Source organism: Pongo abelii, chromosome 2 (assembly GCF_028885655.2).
Source record: "Pongo abelii isolate AG06213 chromosome 2, NHGRI_mPonAbe1-v2.0_pri, whole genome shotgun sequence".
NCBI classification, from domain to species: Eukaryota; Metazoa; Chordata; class Mammalia; order Primates; family Hominidae; genus Pongo; species Pongo abelii.
The window spans coordinates 68238507-68264272 of record NC_085928.1 but is presented as its reverse complement, the minus strand read 5'-3'; the positions used below and the strand labels follow the sequence as shown (position 1 = coordinate 68264272).

The following is a 25766-nucleotide window of genomic DNA, read 5'->3' as shown; positions in this document are numbered from 1 at the left end:
ACTCACCTCTGCAGAGAATCGCAAAGCCTGGGGTCTGAGGTCTGGATGTTTTGTGCAGTGGGGGCTTCCCGGCTGTGGCTCAGGCCTGCCTTCCCGGCTCAGGTTGGGGCTTCTCAGCTCAGGTTGGGGCTTCCTGGCTCTGGCTCAGGGCTGTCCCTGAGTAAGGACTGTGCTCCTGGGAGTCAGGAAGAGTTGCTCTGGGAGGGTGCTGTGTGCCAGAACCCTGTGAGATCCATGCTCTGAGCACCCACCCCACAATGGCCCTGAGCGGATGTGGGGGACAGGGCATCATGAAACTCAGCCAGCACCATTGCAACATGGGGCCGAGGGGTGGTAGGTGAGGACAGGAGGCCACAAGTGGGCATGGAGTCACCCAAGGCAGGTGCCGGGACTCAGGCATCTCCCCTCAGCCAGTGGCCAGGTCAGCATGCTTCCATTGCACTCGTACAACATCATTCTGCTGCCTAGGAGGCTTTGTGGGTGCCTACTCATCGAGCATAGGATTTGGTCAAACAAACCTTCCTTTGCCACCCACTAGCTGAGTGACTCAGTTTCTCTGTCTGTAGAGTGGGGATTTAACCATCAAGTGCCTTGAATTATTGCAGGGATTTAATGAGATGGACAATCTGTTTTTCAAACAGCAGCCAGGTGTGTGTGTGCGTGTGTGTGTGTGTGTCTCAGCCCTGCATAAGATGCTCCTATGTCAGGATCAGCCCCAAATTCCACAGGGTGATCTACAAAGCACCAAAAGATCAGGCCCCTCTCTACTTCTTCCACATCATCTGCCTCTCTCCCCTTCACACATTTTGCTGCAGTCACAACAGCTGGAGTCTTTAAATGTGCCCAGTATGTTCTCACCTCAGGATCTTCGCACTGGCTGACTCCTTTGCTGGGACTGCTCTTTCCCAGATGGTGGCATCTTGAACATCACCTACTAGCGAGGTCCTCCCTGACCACGCTAGTGGCAGGGAGCCCCTTTGATTCTCACTAATTTTCTTTATAATAATCACCCCAGCTGGAATTATTGTTATGATGATGATGAGGAGGAGGAGGAGGAGACAGAGTCTCACTCTGTCGCCCAGGCTGGAGTGCAGTGGCATGATCTTGGCTCACTGTGACCTCCATCTGCTGGGTTCAAGCAATTCTCCTGCCTCAGCCTCCTGAGTAGCTGGGACTACAGGTGCGAGCCACCACACCCAGCTAATTTTTGTATTTTTAGTAGAGATGGGGTTTAATCTCTACTAAATGTTGGCCAGGCTGGTCTCAAACTCCTGACCTCAAGTGATCTGCCTGCCTTGGCCTCCCAAAGTGCTGGGATTACAGGTGTGAGCCATTGCACCTGGCCCCAGCCGGAATTATTAATCTTAGTTATTAATGAGAACTCCTCTGTCTTGTTTACCACTATATACCCACTGCCTCAAATGTACCCAGCACGTAGCAAGAGTTCAAGAAATATTTGCTACAGGAACAAATAATATGTATTGAGCCTGAAACATGCTGATCCCTTCCTTTCCTTTACCCATTCCTAGCACAGCCTCTCCCCCCAAGCATGTGTGTGTGCACACACACACAGACATGCACGTACACACAGACACACACACAGACAAACACAGATATACACCCCAAAACAAATCCCCAGATGAGACCAAAGAACAAAAACCCCAAACAAGAAAGCCCTGTGCTAGAAGGAGGATACTAGGGGTTACCAGAGTCCTGAGTCCAGTTGTCAGGTCCTGCTTGGCTTACCTTAGGATCTCCACTGAGGCTGTGGGAAGTCAAGGACACCGGCAAGGGCAGAGAGCAACTCATCAATTCTCAGCATGAAGCCAGTGGGCCACAAAGGCCTGTGAGTCTTTAGTTCCACAGCCCTGATGGGAGTTGAAGAGTGTGTCCTACAGGCAGGGACCGTGTCTGGTTTATTCACATCATGTCCCCAGTGCCCTCAGCTCAGAGTAAGTACTCAATGAAAACTTGCTAATGAATAAATGAATGAGGGTGAGGGGTTAGACAGCAGTAAAGGAAACAGAGAAAATTGGCCATTAATGTTCATGGGAGTCACGAGCTTGGGCCATGGTGCCAGGCACCACCGAAAGCCATTATCTGAAAGTGCCTCCAACAGTACTCGCATCCTGTCATGTCCCTGTACAATAACCTGCAATGGTTCCCACTGCCTCTGAGTAAAATTTTATACTTATTCTGGCAATTGAAGTCCACTTGTTTTCTTCTCTCTCTGCCTCACTATCTTTTTGCTTCTACCCTTTCATCCATTCACCCATAGACATATCTTGCTGCCCACCCATCCACTTATTCTTCTGTCCCTCCATCCTTTTGTCCACCCATCTACTCACTCATTCATCCATCTCTCTCTCCACTCCTCCACCAAATCATCCACCCATCCATCTAACCATCCATCCATCCAGCCATCCATCCATCCACCCATCCATCCATCCATCCACCCACCCACCCACCTATCCATGCATCCATCCATCTACCCACCCATCCATCCATCCACCCATCTATCCATCCATCCATCCATCCACTCATCCACCTACCTATCCATCCATCCATCCATCCACTCATCCACCTACCTATCCATCCATCCATCCATCCATCCATCCATCCATCCACCCACCTATCCATCCACCCACTCACAAATCCATCCATCCATCCATCCATCCACTCACCCACCCACAAATCCATCCATCCATCCACCCATCTATCCATCTGCCCATCCACCCACCCATTCATCTCTTCACCCACCTATCCATCCATCCACCCATCCACCCCCCTACAAATCCCTTCCTTCCTTCCTTGGTTCGATATTTACTGAGTGCTTACCAGGTTCTACCAGGTTCTAGACAACGCGCTAGGTTCTGGGGTCAACCCAACTCTTCAATTCTAAAATAAAAATTATCTCATTACATACCTCCTTGCAAATCCTGTCTGCTCTACCTCTGAAGCTATCCTGAATGTGACCCTCTTTCTCCACCTCCAGTCTCCACCCTGGTCCCAGCCACCATCCTGTCTCAGCACACTCATTGCGGTAGCCTCCTTCCTGCTCTCCTGCCTCTCACCTCACCCCCCACAGTCTGTTTTCCACACACAGTCAGACAAAAATCAAGTCCCTCTTCTGCTCACAATGCTCCTGTGGCTCCTGTCATTCTTCGAGAAAAGTCAGGGTCCTTACAATGGCCCACGAGACCCTGTGTGATCCTAGCCCCGAACTTGTCAGCTCTCTGAATTCATCTCCTACCTCTGCCTCCTCACTTTCCTCCACCCCACTTCTCCCTTGCTGTTTCTCCAACTCACTGAGCATGTCCCCATGTCAGGGCCTTTGCATTGGCCATTCCTTAGTCTGAAACCCTCTCCCCAAACAGCCATGAGGCTCCCTTGGATCTCTGCTGAAAGGCCACCTTCTTAGGAAAGTCTTCCCTGACCTGATTCAAAACAACCCTCTTCATCTCCCTTCATCTGCTTTATTTTTCTCCTTGACAATCCACTCATTTATGTCTTTGTTTATTGTCTGTCTCCACCTGCTCAAATGCAAGCTCCACAGGGCAGTGAACAGATCTGTTGTGTTCAGTGTGGTATCCCCACTGCCTGGCACACAGTAGGCCCCCAGACAGCGTTTGCTAAATGAATGAAAGCTCCCTGCCCCTTTAGGTAAGCCTGGTTGCTTTCATTCTATGGAGGACTTGCATATGCCTTTTGCCAGTGGTTCCCAAATGTGTCTGTTCATAACCCTCCTGGCCTCTCATTAAATGGATTTGCAGGCCTTTTCCCAGGATGGGATTCATGGTTTTCCCTGACTACTTCCCTTCTCACCATCTCTGTCCCTTTCTGAATGCCACCAGCTGGGACTCACTGCCTGCTGTGACTCATCATGCCTCCCCTCTCCCTGCCTCCTATCAGTCCCAAAGCCCTGTCAGCCCATCCCATGCCCTGCTTTCCTGGGAACCTGCCTTCAGCTCAGCCTCTACCCTACCCCAGCTGCACCATGAGCCTCCAGCCTCGTCCCTCCAACCCATTATCCTCACTAGGGTCATTGTCCTTGCAGGATGCTCTCAAAGGGCCAATCTGGCCACACCACACCTCAGCTTACAACCACGTAGCCTGCAGCCCTGGGCTTAGCCGGGCCACCTCTCCTGCCAAGCGCTGGCCACCCCGGCCTGGTGCCTTCTGCCTTGCACTGCTGGTGGTGGCCTCAGTGCCTGCTCAAGTGGTGCCTTTGCCTAGAGCACCCTTCCCTGGCCCCCTGTTTTTTCAGCTGGCTGGCTGTTAGCTAGCCTTCCACTTGCCCTTGTGGGGCCCTCTTGAGGTTGTCCCCTGACAGCCCCAACAACAGGCCAGGGCTTCCCCTGGACTCCTGCAACCCTCTGGCTTCCTCCAGCCTGGCTGTTATTACAGTGACTTACAATTACTGGTTTCTCTGCTAGACCCCATTCTGAGTCCTAGTGCCCTTGACCTCATGGTCAAGCCGGCTGGCTCAGTGCCCATGGACAGGTCACTGTGTATCAATGACCCTCAATTTCCTTATCTGTAAAATGGGAATAATAACTGCTAGAGGGATATTGTAACCAAATAAGTCCAGCAAAACATTTGGAACAATACATGTCAGTCCACGGCATTCTTTTTTTTTTTTTTTTCTGAGATGGAGTCTCTCTCTGTCGCCCAGGCTGGAGTGCAGTGGTGAAATCTCGGCTCACTGCAACCTCCTCCTCCTGTGTTTAAGCAATTCTCGTACCTCAGCCTCCCGAGTAGCTGGGACTACAGGTACACGCCACCATGCCTGGCTAATTTTTGTGTTTTCAGTAGAGTTGGCCAGGTTGGTCAGGCCTGGCTCGTCTCGAGCTCCTGGCCTCAAGTGATCTGCCCATCTCAGCATCCCAAAGTGCTGGGATTACAGGTGTGAGCCACTGCGCCCAGCAATCCACGGCATTCTTATCCAGAAAATCCTACAGACTGGGAGCTCAGGAGCTGCACCCAGTAGGTGCATGTAGCTGACTGGGGCCTCCTGCAACTGGCAGGGGTGGAGCCAGGGAGACTGGAAGATCACTTTGGCCTCTCTGTGACTTTCTCCTTAGTAAGAAGCCTCTATCTGCTCCTGTTGATATTTAAAAATATCTGTTATTTGATTTAGGGGTAAAGGAAGCAGCTTTTCAGCTTTGTGTTGTTTGCTATGCTGTTTTCTCTTCTAACCTTTGAGCCTGTTTTCTGACTTTGCCTCCTGCTCTTGTTTTTGTGTGGCTGTTTTTAGCTGACCTTTTGCATCTGACCTTATAATCTGAGCTCAGAGTCCCTGCCCTTGCTCTGGGTCTCAGGGGTGCTTGGTTGGGGAGGGGGCAACAATGCATCCTACTGTGGCACACCTTCCACAGGGAAGCTCTGACTCCGGACATTCACTTGGAGCCTGCCTGTGCTGGGCACGGCACATGTGCTGGCTCCTTCATTCCTTTTTTTTTTTTTTTTTGAGACAGCGTTTCACCCTTGTCACTCAGGATGGAGTAGTGGCACCATCTTGGCCCACTGCAACCTCTGCCTCCCAGCAGGTTCAAGCAGTTCTCCTGCCTCAGCCTCCCGAGTAGCTTGGATTACAGGTGCATACCACCATGCCCGGCTAATTTTTGCATTTTTAGTAGAGATGGGGTTTCACCATATTGGCCAGGCTGGTATGGAATTCCTGACCTCAAGTGATCTGCCCACCTTGGCCTCCCAAAGTGCTGGGATTACAGGCTTGAGCCAATGCGCCCGGCCTGGCTCTTTCACTCCTTAATGGGGCCCATAGCGGGTATCCTACAGCTGGCAAACAGTAGGGCTGGCAGCAACAAGGTCCTTGTCATCTACACTGGCTTCTGCCACTTCTCATTCCATGACTGCTGAGTCACCAGGATGGCCATGGTACATTGCTAAGTGACAAAATAAAGCCGTGGGCTACACATAAAATGATACCATTAAAAAAAGAAATGAACCCCCTCCAAACTTGTATCTGCCAGTATATGAAAGAACAAACAAGAGAAAGAAACAAGTTACCAGATTTCCTCAGATTTAAGTCCGATGGTAAGTCGAGCCATGATTTTATGTACCATGAAGAAAGAAAAAAGGACTTCCAATAAAACTATCATGTGCCGTCAACTGCAAGACATATCCTGACTTCAGAGATGTTAAAATGCAGGGAAAAAAGTGCATCCCAGAATTGACAAAATAGGGTATCGACAGTGTGGTTACATCAGGTAAATGTAGGATGTGAGGAGAGGAAAATTATTCATTTTGCCATAGATCCTTCTGTATCATTCCATTTGTTGCGACAAGCATGCATTATTTTTGTAATTCAAATGACTGTAGTTTAAAAAAGGAAAATAGGGTTTTCCAAGCTGTTGCTGCCTGGTTTCTTTTCTGGCCACCCTGTGGGTTGGGGACACAGTAATTGCTGGCTTCTCCGGGGTGCTCTGCTGGGGGAGAAGCTGGGGGCTTTTCGGCGGGTGGGGCAGGTAAGCACCAGGCAAGAAGCACCAGCCTCTTTCCAGAGCTTGGCCTGCATGGGTCTAATCAGCAGAAATTTCCCTTTATTAAGGCCTGGCCCCCAAACCCCTCATTAAGGGCTCTTTAAGCTGGAAAGTACACAGTGGAGCCACAAACAATGCGACAAAGCTGAAATTTCCAAAGAACAGGACAGCTGAGTGCTCTTCCTCCCTTGGAGACTCTTTCTCTGAGCCCCACCTCCAATCTAGAGCCTTGCTCTCTTTCTCTGGCCTCCCTCCATGGCTGCTACCTGATGTCAGACTTGTTCCAGATGAGCTTCTGTCTGCACTGGCCCTCTCCCCAGCTAGAATGGATGCCACGGGAGACTGTGAATTGCAGCTGCCTCATTTGCGACTGCACCCCCTTTGCCCATGCTCTGTCACCCCTCTTCCTTCTCTCTCTGGGGTGTCCAGAGAGACTCAGGAAAGGCAGGTGGATCGAGGTGGGGGTTTCTGGGCAACCTCTCCACTATCATTTCTCTCCTGTCTTGCAGATACCGGGTCAAGTGTGATGGTGAGGGAGGATACTGGTGTCCCTTTCACAGCTGCGCAAAAGAGAGCAGATGGAACTTGAACTTGGCCGAGGCTGCCACCCAGGATGGCTTTCAAAGGACATTTTCTAGGATGGCGTCTCCTCCTCTGCTCCCACTACCTCTCTTGAGAGAAGGGCTGTTCTGGGTTTGTTCTTGCCTCCCCTGTACCACCTCTCCATATCTGGCCAATTCATTTGTTCACTCATTCATTCATTCCACAAAAATCTGCTGAGCACCTCCCCTTTCCTAGGCCCTTGAATACAGAAGTGAATGAGACAGATATGCTTCCTGCCCTCAAGCTACTGATTGTTTAGGGAAGACAGACAGACAACAAACAAGGGAATAAATACAGAAAATAATGTCAACGGTGGTACATGCTATTCAAAAACAAGTGCCATGACAGGGAATATTGGTGAGGGGGTAGGCGAGCTCTTTTAAATAGATCAGGGATGGCCTTAATGAGGAATTACCATTCAGCTTGATGAGAAGGAATCTATGAAATAAACCGAAGGGGAAAGTGTAGTCTAGATGGGGAAATAGCATGTGCAAAGGCCCTGAGACAGGAAAGAGGCTGCTGAGTTTGAGGTACAGAAAGAAGGGCAGTAAACGAGAGGAAAGCCAGGAGAGGGGTGGGGGATGAGGGTCAGGCCCAGAAGGGCTTACAGGCTGCAGAAAGGAGTCTGGACTTGCTCCTGTACATCAAGGGGAGGACTGTGGAGCTTCAAGCAGGAACACTACAATCTGATTTATATTCTTAAAAAAAGATTCATCTGGCCACGCAGGAAGAACAGACGATTGAAAGGGCAAGAGAGGATCTAGGGGACGAGTAGGGAAGGCCCCTCCCTTCATCTATTCTACATGCAAGCACTCAACAGTGTTCTAATGAAATCACTGAAAACAAACACAAACACAAAAACAAACAAAACACAATGGCCGGAGATCATGACTCCAGAGGCCCAGAGTCTGCTGCCCAGGAGCTTACAACAAAGGGAAGGGCAGGAAGGCCCTCAGAAGGGGGAGGCACTTAGGTAGGGGTTGAAAGTCAGGCAAAGTCTCAGAGGTGGGGAAAAGGGTCAGTGTGAACAGGGCCTGTGCTCCAGTTCATATCACATGGCCACATTTCTAACTGACCTGGCAAAGGAAAAGCGGCATGAAGGTGAAGTGTGGGGCTGGGAAGGTAGGGCGGGGACAGGCACTCCATCACAAATGCACTGGACACAGACTGAGGAGTCTAGGCTTTATCCACTTGGCAATGGGGAGCACTGAAGACCTTGACCAGAGTGACAGGCCTGGTGGACATTCTGAGACGTTTCCCCTGGTGGCCATGGGGGGCTATGGGGAAGGCTAGGGTGAGATTAAGGGAGAGATGGTGAAAGGTGCTCCCTCCCCACTCTGATCTCACAACTGCTGCTACCACTGATAGATGATTTTTTCGTAGAGATTCCCTTGCATCAGGCATGGTTCTAGGCTCCTTACATGTAACTCATTTAATCTGCACTAGAATCCCATGAGGTTGGTACTAGTATTTTTGCCCATTTTACAGATGAGAAGACTGAGGCACAGGAAGTTAAGTCATTTGCTCAAGGTCATATAGCTAGGAAGTGTTGGGGAATCATGCCCAGGCCCTCAAGCTCCAGGGTCTGCTCTTAACCACTGCCCTGTGCCTTCTCCTCCAGTTAAGATGCCACAATTCTGCATCCTGGGATTTAATCTCCTTGGCAGAAGAAAACTGTCTTTGGGAAGTGCCCTTGGCTGCCCTCTGAGGCCTCAAGAACACCACAACACACTCCTCAAAGGACACTAACTGACCAGCACCCGATCATGTTCTATTGCTAACCTGTCATGTGACTGGGGACAAGTCCCTGGACCTCTCTGAGAATCTGTGCAGCATAATAAGAATGTTTCCTTTACAGAGTGGACTTCAGCCCCACATGCTGCTACCTGGGGTGATAATCACCACCCTTGGCATTGGGTGGGGACTATGTACCTATTTCGAATCATCTCCACAATGGCTATGGTCATTTTCCCCCAAGATAGAGGTCAAAACCCTGAGGCTCAGAAAGGAACAGTAACTCACCGAGGGGGATACAGCTTGTCGGTGGCAAAGTTGGAATTTGAATCACAGTTTCCTCAATAGTAGCTGGCAGGTGCTTAAGACATGTAAACCACCTCTTCCCCAAATGTGGAGCCAGTGTGGCTCCAAACCTTCAAGAGTCACCTGCTGTCTTGTAGAGAGGCAGGATAAAGACCAAGGACATGGTCAATTCCTGGGGGCCAGGCCTGTTGCTGCTGAAGAGTCAGTCTCAAGGATACCCTGAACTTGTTCCTGTGGGCAGTTGTGTTGGGACATGGGCCAGGTATGAATCACCCTATTCCCAGTTTGAGGTCTGGCCCAAGCCACACCTTTTTCCTGGAGGGTTGGGGGAGGGGCTAATACCATGGACAGGGTGCTGGGCTTTGGATTCTACTCTGCAACCTTGGTCAATTCCTCTCCGGCCTCAGTCTCCCCTTGGGTCCAATGCAAATGGGCAGGAGCAGAGCGGCTAGCCAAGAGGCCTTGGACAAGTCATCCCACATCTCTGAGACCATGTCTGCTCATCTGTAAATGGATCCAGTTGCAGTGGTGAGGGTAAAGGAAACTTTTGCACGTGGAGCCCCTACCGTCGAAATTGCTCACTAAACGAGAGCTGTCTTGGTTATGACAGGTTACCCAGGGGGCTGTAGTGAAGCCCACTGTAGACGTTCCCAGGGCCAGGGAAGCTGATGTCACCACTCAGCTCAGAATTTCCTTCCCCTGAGGTCATGGGGCAGACTCAGGCCTCTGAGAGGGCAGAGAACTGCCTAGAAACAGCCTTGGGTCCCAGTGCCAGGTCTCGCTTAATTTTATTGCTACTTCCTGAGTGCAGGAGCGGCCCAGGCCACGTACTCTTCACCACACTGGCCCCATTTTGTAGATAAGGAAACTGAGGCGCTGGAAGCTCTAAATACTGTGGTGGTGAGGCTGAGTCTCAGTCCTGGAAGTTATTCATGGCCTAGCCCCCAAGCTGGGCACCTGCAGTCGTATACCACCTTCTACCTAGGGCTGCCTTGGCCTCCCAGCAGGAGTTGTTTCTGGAGCTGATTCATCTGAGCTCAGCAAGGAGCCTGACAAACAGCCTGGTCCACACCAAGTACTTAACTAATATTGCTTTTATTGATTTGCATTCTATGCCCTCTTCAGGATGCTCTGAGCTCAGAAATCTGAAATTGGCTGGGGGTGGGATGGGGAGAAGGGCTTCATTTTAATCTGAAGTGAGTCATGTAAGTTGATAAATTTAGAAGTGGCCTAAAGAGCTCTTAATCTGCTGCCTTCAGATAGTTGCTAGGAAGAGACTGGTACCCAGCAACCTTTGCATCCCAAATCCACATAATAGAGTGGACACTGTTGGTGCCCACCCTAGTCCTCCTTACCAGTCTGCGGCTTCCACACCCCAGCTGCTGGGAGCTAGAGCTACCGGCTGCCCCTTTTCTGCAGGCTTGCCCTGAGAAGAACAGGAGCTCCTGCCCGGGCAATTGCACACGGCATCCCGCTCAGAAGGCAGCCGTGGCCAATAACTATCTGATACGGGGTATGAAAGGTCAGCTCTTTTGCCTCAAGGCAGAGACAACCCTGGGGTGCAGTTCATGCCCCACATCCCCCAAGGGATCAGCTGAGGACACACGCTTGTTTATCTCCTCTCCCTACCTTGTTTCCTTTCAGCCCCTTTCTCCTGAGTGCTGTCTCATGCTTGCTCCTAGTGAGTCCAACCCAAGATCCACACACATTGCACTCCACACGCAGACACCAGCTCCACCCCTCCAAACCAGCCCCTTCCCCCGTGACCTGGACATCAGCAATGTCCAGGCAACTTCGAATTTTAGACATTTAAAGTCTCAGGGGGCCCATCTGGCTCCAAAAGGCTTGTTTCAAAGATGGGAAACTGATGCTCAGAAAGAGACTGTGACTTGTCCAAAGTCACTTGAAGTGCTTGTCATGGCTGGCTGCACCCAGGTCTTTGTCCTCACCCCAACTCCAATCCACTTTGCGGCCCTGGCCTGTCTGGTGGCTGGACCAACTGGCCAGCCACGGCTTTTGCTGTCTCCAGGAGGGAATTTTGCTGTGTCAGCTCTGCAGAAGCCACTTGGAGGCCAGGAGAGTGCCGGCTGGTGGGCTTGCAGGATGGTTGGTAGGCTCTGCTGAACTTGGGCACCTGTGGGCAGGGTGGGCATCCCAGTTCGGCCCCTTCCACTGTTTGTGGTGGTCAGGCAGAAAATTGAGGGAAGACGGAAACCACTTCTAATGAGGGCCCTAATTACCCTGTGGATCCCTGAAGCACTGGTGATGCATCTGGTGGTGGCCTCTTCTAGAAACCCTCCCTCCCATGGCAAGAACTCCTTTCTCCATAAGAGAAACAGTCCCGAACCAACATGGGCAAAGAAGCAGCATTGGGCTGGTGCCTGGACACTGGGCTGTGGTTCCAGTCTGCTGGGAGCCGGCTGTGTGATCCTGGGCAAACCAGCATGCCTCTTGGGCCTTGGTTTTCTCAGCTATAAAGCAAGTGCAGCCTCAACTGCTATTATTTTATTGAGCCTAGTGTTTATTTTAGCTATCATTTATTGAACTAGAAGAGACTCATTAAAGTTCATCAAATAATAATTGCTTACACTTCTGCCAAGGGCTGTCCTAAGCACTTTAATTTTACTTAATCCTCATAACAATCCTATGAATTGGATACTTTTGTTATCCCCATTTTACAGATGGTGGGACTAAGGCACAGAGAAATTAAGAAACTTGTGCTGGGTCACACAGCATGGAAATGGTGGAGCAGGAATTAGAATCCCAGAGTCTATGCTTTAAATTCCTCCTTGTACTACGGTCTTTGTTATTTGTTTTGCACGGCCATTTATTAGGCACCTACTGCATATGGGGACTCTGCTGGTCATGTGATACACATAGAAGTTTGCCAACTTCTTACAACTGCTCCGGCAAGCAGGTGTTCTTTTGCTGATTGTTTCAGAGTGGACACAAAGGCCCCAGTGAGGGACCCACCGCAACTGAGCTGGGGAGGCAGGTGGCAATCCTGGCTTCTTCCCACCAGCCTGGTGTCTCTGTTCTAAGCCCCTTATAAAACTGATCCTATTTATCATATTTTCTTGACTCTAACCTGTATCACTACTTTATGTGTATTTAAGAAATAAAAGGCATGACTGGTTCCACTGTGGTGTACCACCAGTTGTCAGGCACAACCTGGCTTCAGAGACGTCAAAATATATATCTTGGAATCCACACAGTTCAGTCTCCAACACAACGACCCGATGAGGCAGGCAGTGTTGTCATCTCCATTTGACAGTGGAGGGAACGGAGGCTTGGAGATTAAGGGCATGCAGCTGGTCAGCGGCCAGGCATCGGATTTGACCCCAAGCAGCCTGGGCCCAGACGTTGTCCTCAACTACTGTGCTACATCAATGCTAAGTCAGGCCCACGTAGGATGGCGTGCCCTGCCCATGGGCACAGATTAAAAAACTTCAGAAGGATCAGTGAGCTGGAGGCCAGCACCCTCTGCTCCGGATGAGCCTGTGGGCCTCACTCAGCGTGGATGCCTCAGACATGCAGGAGGCACCCCAAATGGCTGCCACAGCATCCCCCACCCTCCACTGCCTCCATAGCTCCCTTGGGCCTGCAAGGCAGGTGTTTGACAGAGCTGGGCTAGAATGAGTTCATCCAGATGACGCCCCCCATGGCTCCCACAAAATGGTCCCAGGGGCAGCCAGACACGGCCCGGTAGAGTAGCCCAGCCAGCATAGGAAAGGCACCACTTCATAGGAAACTGCCTTCAGAGGCGGCACAGAAGCTTGCAGAGACCTGCTTTCTTCCTTCAAAGCTACTGGTGCTTGGACCCCGAATGGTGTCATCCATTCACTGCTTCTCCCATAGGCTCCACCAACCCCATATGCTCCACTATGGCACGACTGCTCCCAATTTTCCCAAAAATCAAATCCAGCCTCCTCGGACTAGGATGTGCCCCTTCTGGGGACATCTTTAAGATGCCCACAAGCAGGGCAGAAGCTCAACATGTTTCGAATGCCTGGCATGATGAGGGTTCCATGTGAGACATTACCTACCCATTATCGCGTGGCACAATCTTGTGAAGCAGGTTTTTCCCACTCCACTTTGCATATCAGGATGCCAAGCTCAGAGAAGCAAAGCTACCTGCCCAAGGTCACACAGTAGCAAACACTGGCATTAGGATTTACACTCAAATCTTTCTGATGCCACAAAAGAGGCCACTTTCCATCAGTTTCTGGCGAGTCCCTGAGCCAAGTGCTTCCTTCGCATTACTTCACCAAATCCTCATACAACAAATAATAGCATCATCGTAATACTACCGCTACCCCATCTTACAGGCAAGAAAACATCCTCTGAGCTTCTACCTGGACCACACCCGGGCCAAGCACTGTACTTGGATCCCGTTTGCCTCACATGACAACCGGGAAGATGGGTGCTCATCTAACCCTTGGTTTATGGAGGAGCAAACTGAGGCGAAGTCACTGGTTCAACCACACACAACTGAATGCACGTGACTGAATAAGCAATTCCCCTCCCACGCATTACATGGGAAAAAAAAAGCATTTGTAAAGTGCTTGCGGACACATTTTAGCGATTAGTACTATTATGATGAACATTTCAGTACTTGGCAATTACCCCATAAAGTCAGTGCTGCTGCCCCTATTCTCCGGGAGAGCACAATGACATTCACAGAGTCAGTGGCAGGGATAAGGAACTGCGGCTCTCAATCCTCTGCCACATGTTGGTCTCCTGGGGCCACGGCTGGGCCCCTTCACACCTTGAAGCTCCCCTGCCTGTCTCCAGCCTCTCTCTGGGGCCCAGGAGCCCCTGCAGACCTGGGGTCTTCAGAGGGCTGGCTGGAATTCCTGCCCCATGGGTTCCTAGCTGTGGGCCCTAAGGGGTCTCTGGGCATCCCCCAGCCAGCTACAAACAGGTGGAAAGGTGAAGGAGCACCAGGGGTCTGGGTTCAAATCCCAGTTCTGCCCCTCACTTGCTGTGTAACTTGGGCACATTCTTTTTTTTTTTTTTTTTTTTTGAGATAGAGTCTCGCTCTGTCACCCAGGCTAGAATGCAATGGTTCCATCTCGGCTCACTGCAACCTCCACCTCCCAGGATCAAACGATTCTCCTGCCTCAGCCTCCTGAGTAGCTGGATTACAGGCATGCACCACTAGGCCCGGCTAACTTTTTTTGTATTTTTAGTAGAAACAGGGTTTTGCCATGTTGGCCAGGCTGGTCTCGAACCCCTGACCTCAGGTGATCCACCTGTCTTGGCCTCCCAAAGTGCTTGGATTACAGGCGTGAGCCACTGCGCCTGGCCTGACTTGGGCACATTCTTAATGTCTCTGGGCCCTGGTTTCTGCAATCTGGAAAATGGGTGATGGTGAGGAAGAGATAAGACTGTGTGAAGGTCTTATGAGCAATAAACACCTCATAAATCTTAGTGACTGCAGTGGGTTGAAGGGTATCCCATCCAAAGTTCACGCCCACCTGGAACCTCAGAATGTGACCTTGTTTGGAAACAGGATCTTTGCAGATGGAATTAGCTAAGGATTTTGAGATGAAATCATCTTTGGTCTAGGTTGGGCCCTAAATCCAATGACCAATGTTTTTAGAAGCAGAGGAGAGGACACCGAGAGACACATAGGAAGGAGGTGAGGTGAAGATGAAAGCAGAGATGGGTGTGACGCAGCCAAGAGGTGAGGAAGAGCAAGGGTTGCCGGCCACCACCCGTAGCTAGGGAGACAAGGGACAGGCTCTTCCTCAGCTTCTCCAGGAAAAGCCAGCCCTGCTAGCTCCTGACTCTAGACTTCTGGCCTCCAGAAGTGGGAGACAATACATGTCTGTTGTTTGAAGCCACCTAGCCTGTGGTCATTTGTTATGGCAGCCACAGAAAACAAACACAACGGGCTGTCCTTGCAGTTGCTCTCCTCGTTACTTCCTGAGACTTGCAGTGTTTCCGACCCTTCACCACAAGGGGCAGTGGGCAGGAGAAGCTGCCCTCATCAAGGACACTGGGGAGCAGGATCACTGACCCCTCTCACAAGGGGAGAGCTTGGGACCAGAGGGCTGACACAGCTTTTCCAAGGTCACTCGCCAGTGATGAGCCGGCCTGGGACCCAGCTCTCCTGACCCTCAGACCAACACACTCTCCCCCATACCCAGGGACCTCTGTTGCTTTAGGAACCTGAGCCGTGGCCCCTGCTCAGTCCTGGTCACCTTGCCCTCCTGGTCCTGCCAGCCATGGTCCCTGGCCACATATCTGGAACTCTCTGACCCTGCAGAGATTTCCCGGACAGTGAATGATACTTCTAAGGCTTTTTACCATCACTCCCCCTTCCTCCTGCCTCCCGCCGCCTCCATCCAGACTGTCAAGTGAAGACCGGGGTGAAGCCCAAGCCACGCTGTCCGGCAGGAGGTCCCAGGAGTTTTCCATAGCATAACCCATTTTTTAAAAGTTTTTTTTTTTTTTTTTTTTTTTTTGAGACAGGGTCTTGCTCTGTCACCCAGGCTGGAGTGCAGTGGCACAATCACGGCTCACTGCAGCCTTGACCTCCCGGACTCAAGCAATCCTCCCACCTCAGCCTCCTGCATAGCTGGGACAACAGGAGTATGCCACCACGCCCTGCTAATTTTTAAATTTTGTGTAGAGATGGGGTCTTGGAGAGTGCCCTTGGAGCATGGCTCCCAGCTGCCTGCTGAGAAGATGGCCTTGTTTTGGATTTGAGGGTTCATCGGTCCTCAGGAGGGCCTGATTTAGCTGTGCAGGGTGAAGCCAGGGGCTAGGGGTTGGTAGGGGACTGGTGGGGAGAGGAAATGAGTTGCAGTCTCAGTCAGTCACCCACTAGCCTGGAGACCTCAGTTTCCCCAGGTGTGACAGGTACAGGTGGAACAGCATGGTGTCTAGGCCACCCCCAGCTCTGACAGCCTATGTGCTCCACCAAGCCCACTCTTAAGCACCTCAGCTCCCCGGGGTGCGGAGTAAAATGGGTGAAAACCCAGGGGTACCTGTGGAAATGTAGCCCCTGGGGCCTCCCGATTCATCAAGGTGGGGCCCAGAAATCTGCCTCCGTCAGGTGATCTTTAGGTTAATTAATGCATTAATGGGTTTCCTGACCCATACCTGTGGCTGGACAGGGGGAAGGCAGAGGAGCGCAGTGGGACAGCACGGGGAGGGGCCGGTGTCTCAGGCTCTGCACATAGCATAAGCCACAGGCAGGTTTTCTGACCTCCAGTCCGCAAACTAGAGGTTTTTTTCCTTTTTTCCTTTTCTGATCTCGGAGTTGGCCAATTGCAGCAGCAAGGTGCTCACCTGCTCTGGCTCCTGATCCTGATGCCAATCACACCTTTGTGCACAGCCCTCTACAGTGTCCAGGGCTCTCAGGCAGCTGTGGCATAAAACAGGGCAGAGATAGGCCTGCCTGGCCACAGATGAGAAGATTGAGGGCAGAGAGATGAAGCGACTCGGCCAAGATCACACAGCTGGTCAGGAGCAGGGCTGGGCCCAGGGCTCTCATACTTTTGACCTAGAGTCAAACACCTGGGGAAAACCAGGGGCCAACACAGGCCCCTGCTGCTTCTTGTCTGGGACCTGAGAGCACTTGCAAGAAGCCCAGGTCTCTACAGAACACCGTGTGACCTTGGACAAGTCCCTGTGCCTGGCTGGGCCTGTTTCCTTTTTATAAATGGTCCCAGCTAGGTGGCCTCAGAAGGCATCTGTCTGCTTTGACTTTCTAGGCATCAGCAACTCCATAGGGTAAAGGGATGGCAGAGCGGTCCGGCTGCCTAGGTCAGGGCCACGCTCGCCTGGGGAAGGCTTCTCCACCTTCACCCATAGGAGACCCTCTTCACTCTTTCTCGGAATCTTGCCACAAAATTCTAAGTTCTTGAGCTATAGGTTCCCAAAATTTTGGTACCCCAATTTGAACTGGCCTCATGCCAAAGGGTCAAAGAGGGTAGTTGGGCACCTGGTGGCCTGCCTTCTACCTCCCCTCTGCCACATTGCAGCTGTGTGACCTTGGGTGACACAGCTTCACCTCTCTAGATACAGTGTCCTCATCTGGGATGTGGGGATAACAGGGCTGTGGGCGTCCTCACTGAGATGATACGTGCAAAGCAGTTAGCTGGGTGAAGGCTAGCTGGATTACTATTATTTACTTGGGTCACCTGACCCATACCTGCGCCTGAGCTGGGGGAAGGCAGAGGAGGGCAGCGGGACAGCAGAGGAGGGTGCCAGCATTTCAGGCTCTGCATACAAGGTAAGCCACAGCAGCTTCTCTGACCTTCAGTCTGGAGGGGACTTTGGAGTCTGCTGAAGGTGTTCCAGGCCCCAGCTCTCAGAGACCCCATAGCAGCGGGCTGATTTCCTGGTGCCAGGGAGAGGGCTGGTGGGGCCAGTCTGGGCTCCTGGCGGTCTGGGCCACGGGCAGCAGCTGTGTCCCTGGCCGCCTCTGTCTCCTTTCCAACTTTGGGCAGCCTTCTCTGAAGAACGTCGATAACCCAAGATGGCCTTGCTGAGTCTAATCACAGCTCCCTGGGAATATGGGCTGGCCCTCACCCGACGCCTGTGTGAGGCTGTGGCGGGCACTTAGGATCCAGTATCCCTCTGTCCTCATCGGAAGTTCCTTAAGGGGCAAGCTCTCCCTAGCACCCACAGAGCCACCTTGCCTCCTGGAAGCTGAGGGGGCGGGTGTGTGCACGCAGCATCCACAGAAGGGCTGCATCTGTGTGCCTGTGGCCGTCTTCTTATGTGTGCAACTGACATTCACCTGCGGGCACATTCCAGCATGCCATGTGCCTGCCAATGCACGGGCAGGCACGCAGATGGCATTCAGAGCCCCACATGTGTGTGCCTGTTGTTTTCACACCTGAGCCAGCCCTCACGTGGGTACACACATTTCTGGCTGTCGCAGGGCACTGTGTGCAGCCTACTGCTTTCCTGTATTAGTGCCACATGCATGTGTGGGCAAGCTGCATGCACGGGTGTGTATGTGTGTACTGCATTTGTGTGTGTGCTGTGTTTTGCAAGTGAGCATGTGGTGTTCAGGAACGTGGGTTGTATTTACAGGTGCTGGGGTGTGGGCATGGGCATTCCATATGTGTGTATATGATTTGGACATATATGATGCACTACTTATGGGTACTATATTTGTATCTGTGCATATGTGTGAATCTGTGGGCATGCATATGCCCTGATATGAATGGGACTAGGTTGTGAAGGTGGCTAAATAATGGTGGCCATCAGCATCTTTCCTGTACCCCCAACCCCCCACAGGACTCCCCAGAGCTGCAGCCCCTTCTTTGCCACTGCTCCTTCAATGAAGTTAACAGGCGGAGGCCCCTGAAGCCTGCGCTCCAAGCCCCCTCCTACTGCACACGTCAAAGGAGAATTTCTCCGGATGGCGCCCGCTGCTCCTGGAAATACCCCAAACGTCAGCTCTGCCTCCTCCCAGCGATTCGGAGAGCAATGCAGGAGAGGAGGGAGCCCCTTCCATGCTGGGCTCAGGGCATGCAGCCTCGCACTAAGACCCTCTGCTGGCTGGTTGGGCTTGCCTGCTCACTTACCCTTCTGAAGGTCGAGCCAGGCTGGGCCTCTGCATGGAGGGCCCAAGACCCCCAGGGCCCTTGCCTGATTGGGGTAGGCCAGTCCAGAGCACCCCCCCAACCCCCAACCCCCAACCTGGGTGAGCAGAGGACAGCCGTGGTGTGGAATAGCTACTTGGCTAAAAAGGGGTTGCTGCCGGCAACAACCCACCCTCAGGGAGTCCTGAGGCCGCCTGCTGTATTTTCCCATCCTGACCCTGCAGGGGGCAGGGAGGAGCCTCAGGTGCCCTATCCCTCAGCTGGAGACCACTGAGGCTGGCCTAGGAAGTGGGCTTCTGGACAGAGGGTGCCGACTCCACCACCCAGCATGACTGATGCAAAATGGCCTGGCCACCCGTTCCTGCCACTCTCCTGGCCATGGAGGGGACCCAGGGACACGTCCCTGCCACCACATGACCCGGCTGGCCTGACCCAATGGGTCCCAGCACACAGCTGCCCACTCCACCAAAGGGACGCTTCACAGGGGCCTCCTCCTGCCTCTTTCCTGGGACTCTGACCAGGGTGGGCAATGGGCACCCTCCAGTCCTCTTGGTCTCCCTGGGACCGGCTCAGAGAGAAGAGAACCTTGTCCCCTGCCACCAGCTTGCTGGCCCTTGCATAACATCCGTAGGGGGCATTTGCAGTCCAGAGGCTGCCGGAATCTACCTGAGACCCTGGGCATCCGCTTGTCCGAGGCCCCCCTGTCCTAGTCCCCAGCATCCAGCCGTCCCCCACAACACGCGGACCCTCACACTAGTGTCTCCCTCAGCGGCGGCTCCCAGTGCAGCCTCGGCTGCTGCCAGATAAACAAGCCCTGCTCCCACCCCCCCTCCACGCTGCCACTGCCACCACCATCAGCACTGAGAAAAATCAAATGAAATGAAACAAAATAAAATGGGTGAGGGAGGAAGGGGAGAGTGGAGTGGGGCGCTTTTTATTTTTTATTTTCTCATGCTGGGGGATGCCGGTACTTACTTGGCTATGAAAATCACCACCAATCCTGCACGGTTTCCCGGCGGGCAGCCCCGTAATCGCGGTGCGGCAGCTGGTGCCGCGGCTGAGCCCAGCCAGCGTGCCCGGGCCCCTCTGCAGACTGTACCATCCTGCCCGAGCGGGTGGGGGGCGGGGGGCGGAGGCGCCGGCGCCGGTTCTAGGAGAGCATCTCGCCGGCAAAATGCAATCTCGGGGGAGGCAGAGGCCGCCCCTGCCGCTGCCGGAGGCTGGGGGATGGGGGCGGGAGGAGGGAGGGAGGGATACAGGGAGGGCCGGTTCTGGAGGGGGCACGGGGGAGGAGAGTGGGGGGCGGGGGGGGGTGTGGACCGAACCACCACGGTGTTGTTTGCGGTTTTAATTCCTCCCGTGGGATCATGAGGAACCGAAGCTGGCAGAGTCCCAGGAATATGCCCGCTCCCCAGAAGCAGGAGGGAATGTCAAGGGTACGGAGAGGGTAGGGCTGGGCTGTGCTGGAGGGAAGGGGGTCCTGAGAGTGGTGGTGGGGGGAACCGGAGCAGAGAGGGGAGGATTTTGCTCAAATGGCTCCAAGTCGTCCCTTGCTTTCTGGGGGACTTATTTGTTTGGTCAGGGGCTCTGGCCCCCCTCTTTGTAGTCAAGGCACCCCCAGACCTGGGGGGCAAAGGGGCAAAGGTCGCAAGTGGGGAGAAGTCGACTCAACACATTTTAAATACATCTGTGGTTGCAGGGCCAGTGGAGCTGAGCCCGCAGCAGCTCTCTGCTGCCCTGAAGCGCTACCCCTGCGATCCGCCGTGCCTGTATGCGACCCCACCTGCCCTCGGGGGGTGTGGTGGTGGGGGCTGGCTTGGCAAAAGGGCCTGCCTCAAGGGGCCTTTTCTCTGCCAGGTGCCCACCAGCAGGGGTGTCTGCATGTCTGTACACCCACTTAATCTTCAGGACATCTCTGATGAGTTGCAGGCAGACTGTGGGCCGACTGACACTTCCAGAGGAACCCAGGGACCCCCCATGAGGAGTCGGTAGGGTTGGAAGCCCCTAGCCAGCTGCTCACCTCTTCCTGCCTAATCTCTGTCAGACTTGCTGCTCTTTCAACTCTAGAAGGGTGGGAGGAGAGCCCTAAGAGCAAGGTTAGGAGGTCACCGGGGGCAAGGGGCTTCTCTAGAATTCTGAAGCCTTGGCGTCCACTGCCCTGCCCCCTCCAGGAGGGGTACCCTGCTTGGAGGGAGGGCACTGAAGGTGGAAGGACCTTCAGGACCAGTGTCTCAGGGCACCTGTCAGGGTGGAGGGGTGCATGGGGGACAGGGGCAGGGCTGGAGGCGGCCCTGGGAGGCAGTTCCAGGCAGAAGCTGCCTCTTTCTCCTGCCCCCACCTCCTGCCCACCTCTGAGCTGCCCGCCTGAGCGTCCCGAGCTGCCGCTCCATCCCTGGGCTGGCACAGAATATCAATTTGTCTCGTTAAGCTGAAAGTCTGCACTGCACCAAAATCAGAACCCGGCCGTGCAGAGGGGCCACAGGAGGGAGACAGCTGGGAGCGCCTGCGGCGGGTCTCCCACCAGTAGGCCATGCTGAGACCTCCTTGCTCCTCACCCCCCAGCCCCATGGAAGGGTACCCACCTGCCCCTTAGCCCGCAGAGTGGCCTCAACACAGGGAGGATGCTGAGAAGCTATGATGTCAAGGGCTGAGTGGTCATTCAAGGCCCTGGCCTCCACTGGGGCAAGGGTGTGACTCAGAGGCCAGGCAAGCCTCCCTGCTGGGGTTCCGACAGAGCAGCCCAGGACACCCCTCAGGGAGGCTCTCGACCCCACACCAACAGCCCAAGATTGGGAGCTTCCAAAGCAGCCTCATCTCTGCTTCATCTTGGGGATGCAGATGGGAACTCTACCCCCTTAGGGGTATAGTTGGGGGGATTCCACTGGCCACCCCTCTGGGTGGTCTTCTAAGTCAGCAGTCCCCAGTCAGCTCCACCCCAGGGACCAAGGCCAAGCATCTGCCCTTCCCCAAAGCCCACAGGCTCTCCATTCCCCAAAACAGGCCCATGTAAAGGTGTTCCGAGATGTTGGAGTGAGGGTGGGCAAAGACGGGCAGAGGCGGAAAGGCCCATTGCACCTCCCATCTGTTGCCAGCCTACATGTCTGTGCCAGGAATCCCACCATTATTACTTCAACATCTTTGGCGGCAAACCGCTTTCCCTGGTTACAAAATAGCCCGAGAAGCAGCCTGTTATGAACCACACATTTCAACAATCACACTGCCTTCTGTGTCCAGCACACTTTACAGTTTGTAAAGGCCACCTACAAAACAGTAAATCATTTGATCCTCCCAACTACCTCTGGGGTGGCTGCCGTGAGCACCCAAGGTACAGATGGGGAAGCTCTGTGTAGTTCAGGGGGATGTGGTGGCCAGGGCAAGGTGGCACAGCCAGTAAGGAGTAGACCAAACTTGTGACGGAGGCTTCTGGACTCCAAGCCCAGGGCTGTCTGCATGCGAAGGCCATCATGAGTGTGGGCTCACTGGGAGACCTGACACTCATCTGCTCCCAGGTCCTGAGTCTTGCCTGCCCAGTGGTCCCTGTCTGGGATGGGCTGGGCCCTCACCAACGTACGCTAAAAGCCAAACTCTCAGGCAGTTGTGGATTTTGGTTTTCAGACCCTAAGACTAGAACTGCTACCTGGCCGAGTTCCCATCTCCTTGACATTCCAGGTCCCGTGTCCTTCAGTGCCTGCATCCACCCCCCAGTGACTGGATGCCCCTATCTCCTGAGGCAGTGCAAATATTGAACAGCACAGTTTGAAGGTTTTTCCTTGTGGGTATACCCCAGTTCTAGGCCCACTCCTACTCATTCTTCGAAGTCCAACTCAAATTCTGCTTCCCCAGACAGTCCTTCCTGATTCCACCGAGGTGGCTCATGCCTCTGTTCTACCTCTGACCACACTGTATTGTGATGGTCTACATGTCTGTCTCCCTCATTGGGCTGTGACCACATCAGACATGTCTCCAGCATTCCAGGTCTCAGGTCCCAGCATGTGTTACATGGTGCCGTAAAGGTTTGAATGAGTCTGCTGGACCCTCGAGAACTCCTATCCAATTCTCCCATTTTACAGTTCAGCAAACCGAAGCCTCAAGAAGAAGATTAGGCTTGCCTAAGGTCATTCTTGAGGGTGGAATCTGGCTGCAGACATCTGTCCCCTGCCCCATCCCCTTTGCCTTCTCTTCCTGCAGCAGATACACCTGGGTCATCTGGCCTGGCCTTCCAGGATGTGTTGGGGGGCAGGGGGTGTTGGACAGGCAGAGGTGTTGTGAAATTAGACAAACAATGGCACTAGTGTTGCAACTCCAGGAAGGTTGGAAATGACAGGTCAGGGTCAGCCACAGGGAAGAGGGGGAAAGAGGCAGGAGGCCAGCTGGGAGGATTACTGATAGCTTCTGCCTCCAGCATGATTTGGCTTATGGTGGACACCGATTGAGAGTCAGGGTTAGGGAAAGGTATGAGAAATAGGGGAGGGGGACGGAGGGAGGAGCCAGCCAATCTGATTTTTACTCTGTGTTTAGTTGGCCAGACCATGTTTTTCTCCCTTGGGGAGGGGTCCTGGAGCTGAGACACAGGGTGAGTGAAGAGGGTCAGTCTGTCTAGGAATGGGGACACGGAACTTGGCCCAGGCTGCTGGAGGCTCTCTGCACAAGGGCAATAGAGGAGGCTCTCTGCATGAAGGCAATAGAGGAGGTAAGTCCAGGCAGGTCGGAGGGGAGAGGACTGAATGTAATTAGAGGCCATCTGTGTCTTCGGCATGAAACGTGGGCTCTCTGTTTTCGCTCCTCTTTCTGGGAAGCATGGATGAGGGCTACCCCTGCCCTTGCCTTGCCTGGCTCAGGGTCTGTAGACACCTGGGTAGGAGTTCTGGGGCAGCTCTCAGGTCACTGCTGCCTCAAAGAGCTGTGAGCTGGGTTCCAGGGGGATGAGAAGGTATTTCCAAAGGTCTCTTACATTCCTGTCTCCTCTGACCCCCACAGATCACCCTCAAAGAGCACGGGCTTCTTCCCATTTTACAGAAAAGAAAATTGAGACCTGGAGACCACAGGGCCTTACTTAAAAGTTACAGAGCCGGTGAGGACCAAAGCAAGATTGAGGGTCCCACTCAAACCCTAGGCCCTTCTCTCTGTGCCTGCCTAAAGTTACCCAAGTTTGAAGCACACAACTCAGGACCTCTAGCCCCAGACCTTGAGGGGCCATGCACTGTGGATCCAGGGGACCACATGGGCTGGCTTGCCTGAAATCTCCTCTCCAGTCACACGGAAGCCTCACATCCATTCCCCACTCCCACCAAGGCCTGAAACTCCCTCAGCCAACCAGATCTCGAGTGGAGGCTTTGTGGCCACACAGACCCGGGTCCAACTCCCGGCTCTCTCACTTACCGAATGTGTGACCTTGGGCAAATGACTCAACCTCCCTGAGTCCCAGGTTTTTTTCATCTGCAAAATGGGTATGATAATACCTATTTGGCAGGGCTGCAAGTTAAAGGAGAATGGCAACTGTTATTAGTGGAAGAAACAGAAGGTGAGATTCTCCAGCAGGCCCCAGGGAAAATGCTGGCAGAGAGTGGGTGCCTTCCAACTCCTCCGGCTTGTACATAAGGGTTCCCAGATAGCACCTGCAGGGCTGGGGCTGGGCTGGTCTCTAGTCTACTGAGATTTGAACGCAGGTCACCAATTCTCCCCTCCTCCTACTGGTCCTTGCTCCCTCAGGGAGGAGGTTGTAGGCCTGGCTTCTGGCGAATTCTGGCCAGCCACCATTCACACTGACATCCTACTATGTGCCAGGCATTCTGCGCGCACACCTCGTGTGTTCCTCACAAAACCCTGGGAGGTGGATCCTATTTTTATTCCTATTTTACAGATGAGGAAACTGAGGTACAGGTAAAACAGTGTAGCCCAAGGTCACAGAGTGAGTAGGGGAATTGGAACTTGAAACAGGAACTGCAGGAGGCCCTGCGGCGAGCCCAGGAACCCTGTGGGAGGTGGGGTGAATCTGGGTCCTGGAACTGCTTGGGACTTAGGTTTCCCAAAGCAGTAGGCATATCTTCCCGGCCACACAGCTTAGAAAACCTTAGCCCCATGAGGGTCCACCCTAGGCTCCCACCTGTGTGGGGCAGGTGAGTGGTGATGGTTGACCCTGCCTCCCCCTGCAAGGCCAGAGGCCAAGGTCAGGGCCATGAGCTCACAGTGTTATTGTGGAAACAATGAGGGATCTGGTGCCTTTCCTCCTGGAAGAACGCAGAGCTTGGGGAAGCGGGAGCTACTCTCAGAGGACTCTCTGGGGCAGACTGCCTTTCCCAGGCACAAGGCCATGGTCTCATCTGCGCTGCCCCTCAGAGCTAATACCTCCTTGGTAATGCGGAGTCATACATGCTGCCCACTCCCAGCCATCAATCCTGACTGTCCTCCCCCCTCCCCCCTCCTCACCTGCCATCCCCTGGCCATTTCCTAACTCCCTGCAGCCTTAGGGAGCTGCCTACATTCCTCCAAACCCTTCTTTGGCTCCTTTGTGCTCTCAGCATCAAATCCAAACTCCTCACTGTGGCTCATGAGGCCCGAATAACCACTCCAGACTGCTCCCATTACCCTCAGACTCCACAGTGGGTCTTTGTTGCTCCCAAAGACACTCTTGCATTTCCATGCCTCTGCGTCTTTGCATGTGTCACTCCCTCTGCCAGGGATGCCTTCCCTTTCCACTTCTCCGCCTGAAGAACTCCTACTGATCCTTCAAGACTCAGCTCCAGCAGCCCCTCCTCCATGAAGCCTTCCTTGATTTTCCCTCCATCCCCCTTTTCCCCGTGCTCTAAGAAGAGTTTGTTGCAATTAACCTTTTTATATGCATCTGTCTCGTCCATCTGGCTGGGGTACTCCCCAGGGATAGGAAACTGGGTCTCATTTGCCTGAGGTATCCCTAGCACTGGGAAAATATTCTCAATAAATATTGATTGAACTGATGGGTGCAGGTTTGTTGAATGAAAAAGCAATTCTGCTAGTAGTTTTTGATGGTGTTTGCATCTCTTTGTGGCTCTGGAAATATTCTTTGGACTCA

At 53.2% G+C, this 25766-nt stretch overlaps 1 protein-coding gene across 11 annotated transcripts in view; it reads right to left on the bottom strand.

The window, feature by feature from the left end:
* ATP2B2 (ATPase plasma membrane Ca2+ transporting 2) overlaps nucleotides 1–25766 on the bottom strand; it is a 390731-nt gene that overhangs the window by 166298 nt on the left and 198667 nt on the right. For 2 of the 11 annotated variants that reach the window (XM_002813434.5, XM_002813437.5), the window contains exon 1: nucleotides 19694–19824. The exons of the other annotated variants lie outside the window; for them this stretch is intronic. The gene's annotated coding sequence lies outside the window, so the exon portion shown is untranslated. Of the gene's footprint in view, nucleotides 1–19693; nucleotides 19825–25766 lie in introns of those variants that run through there. 11 annotated transcript variants of the gene reach the window in all.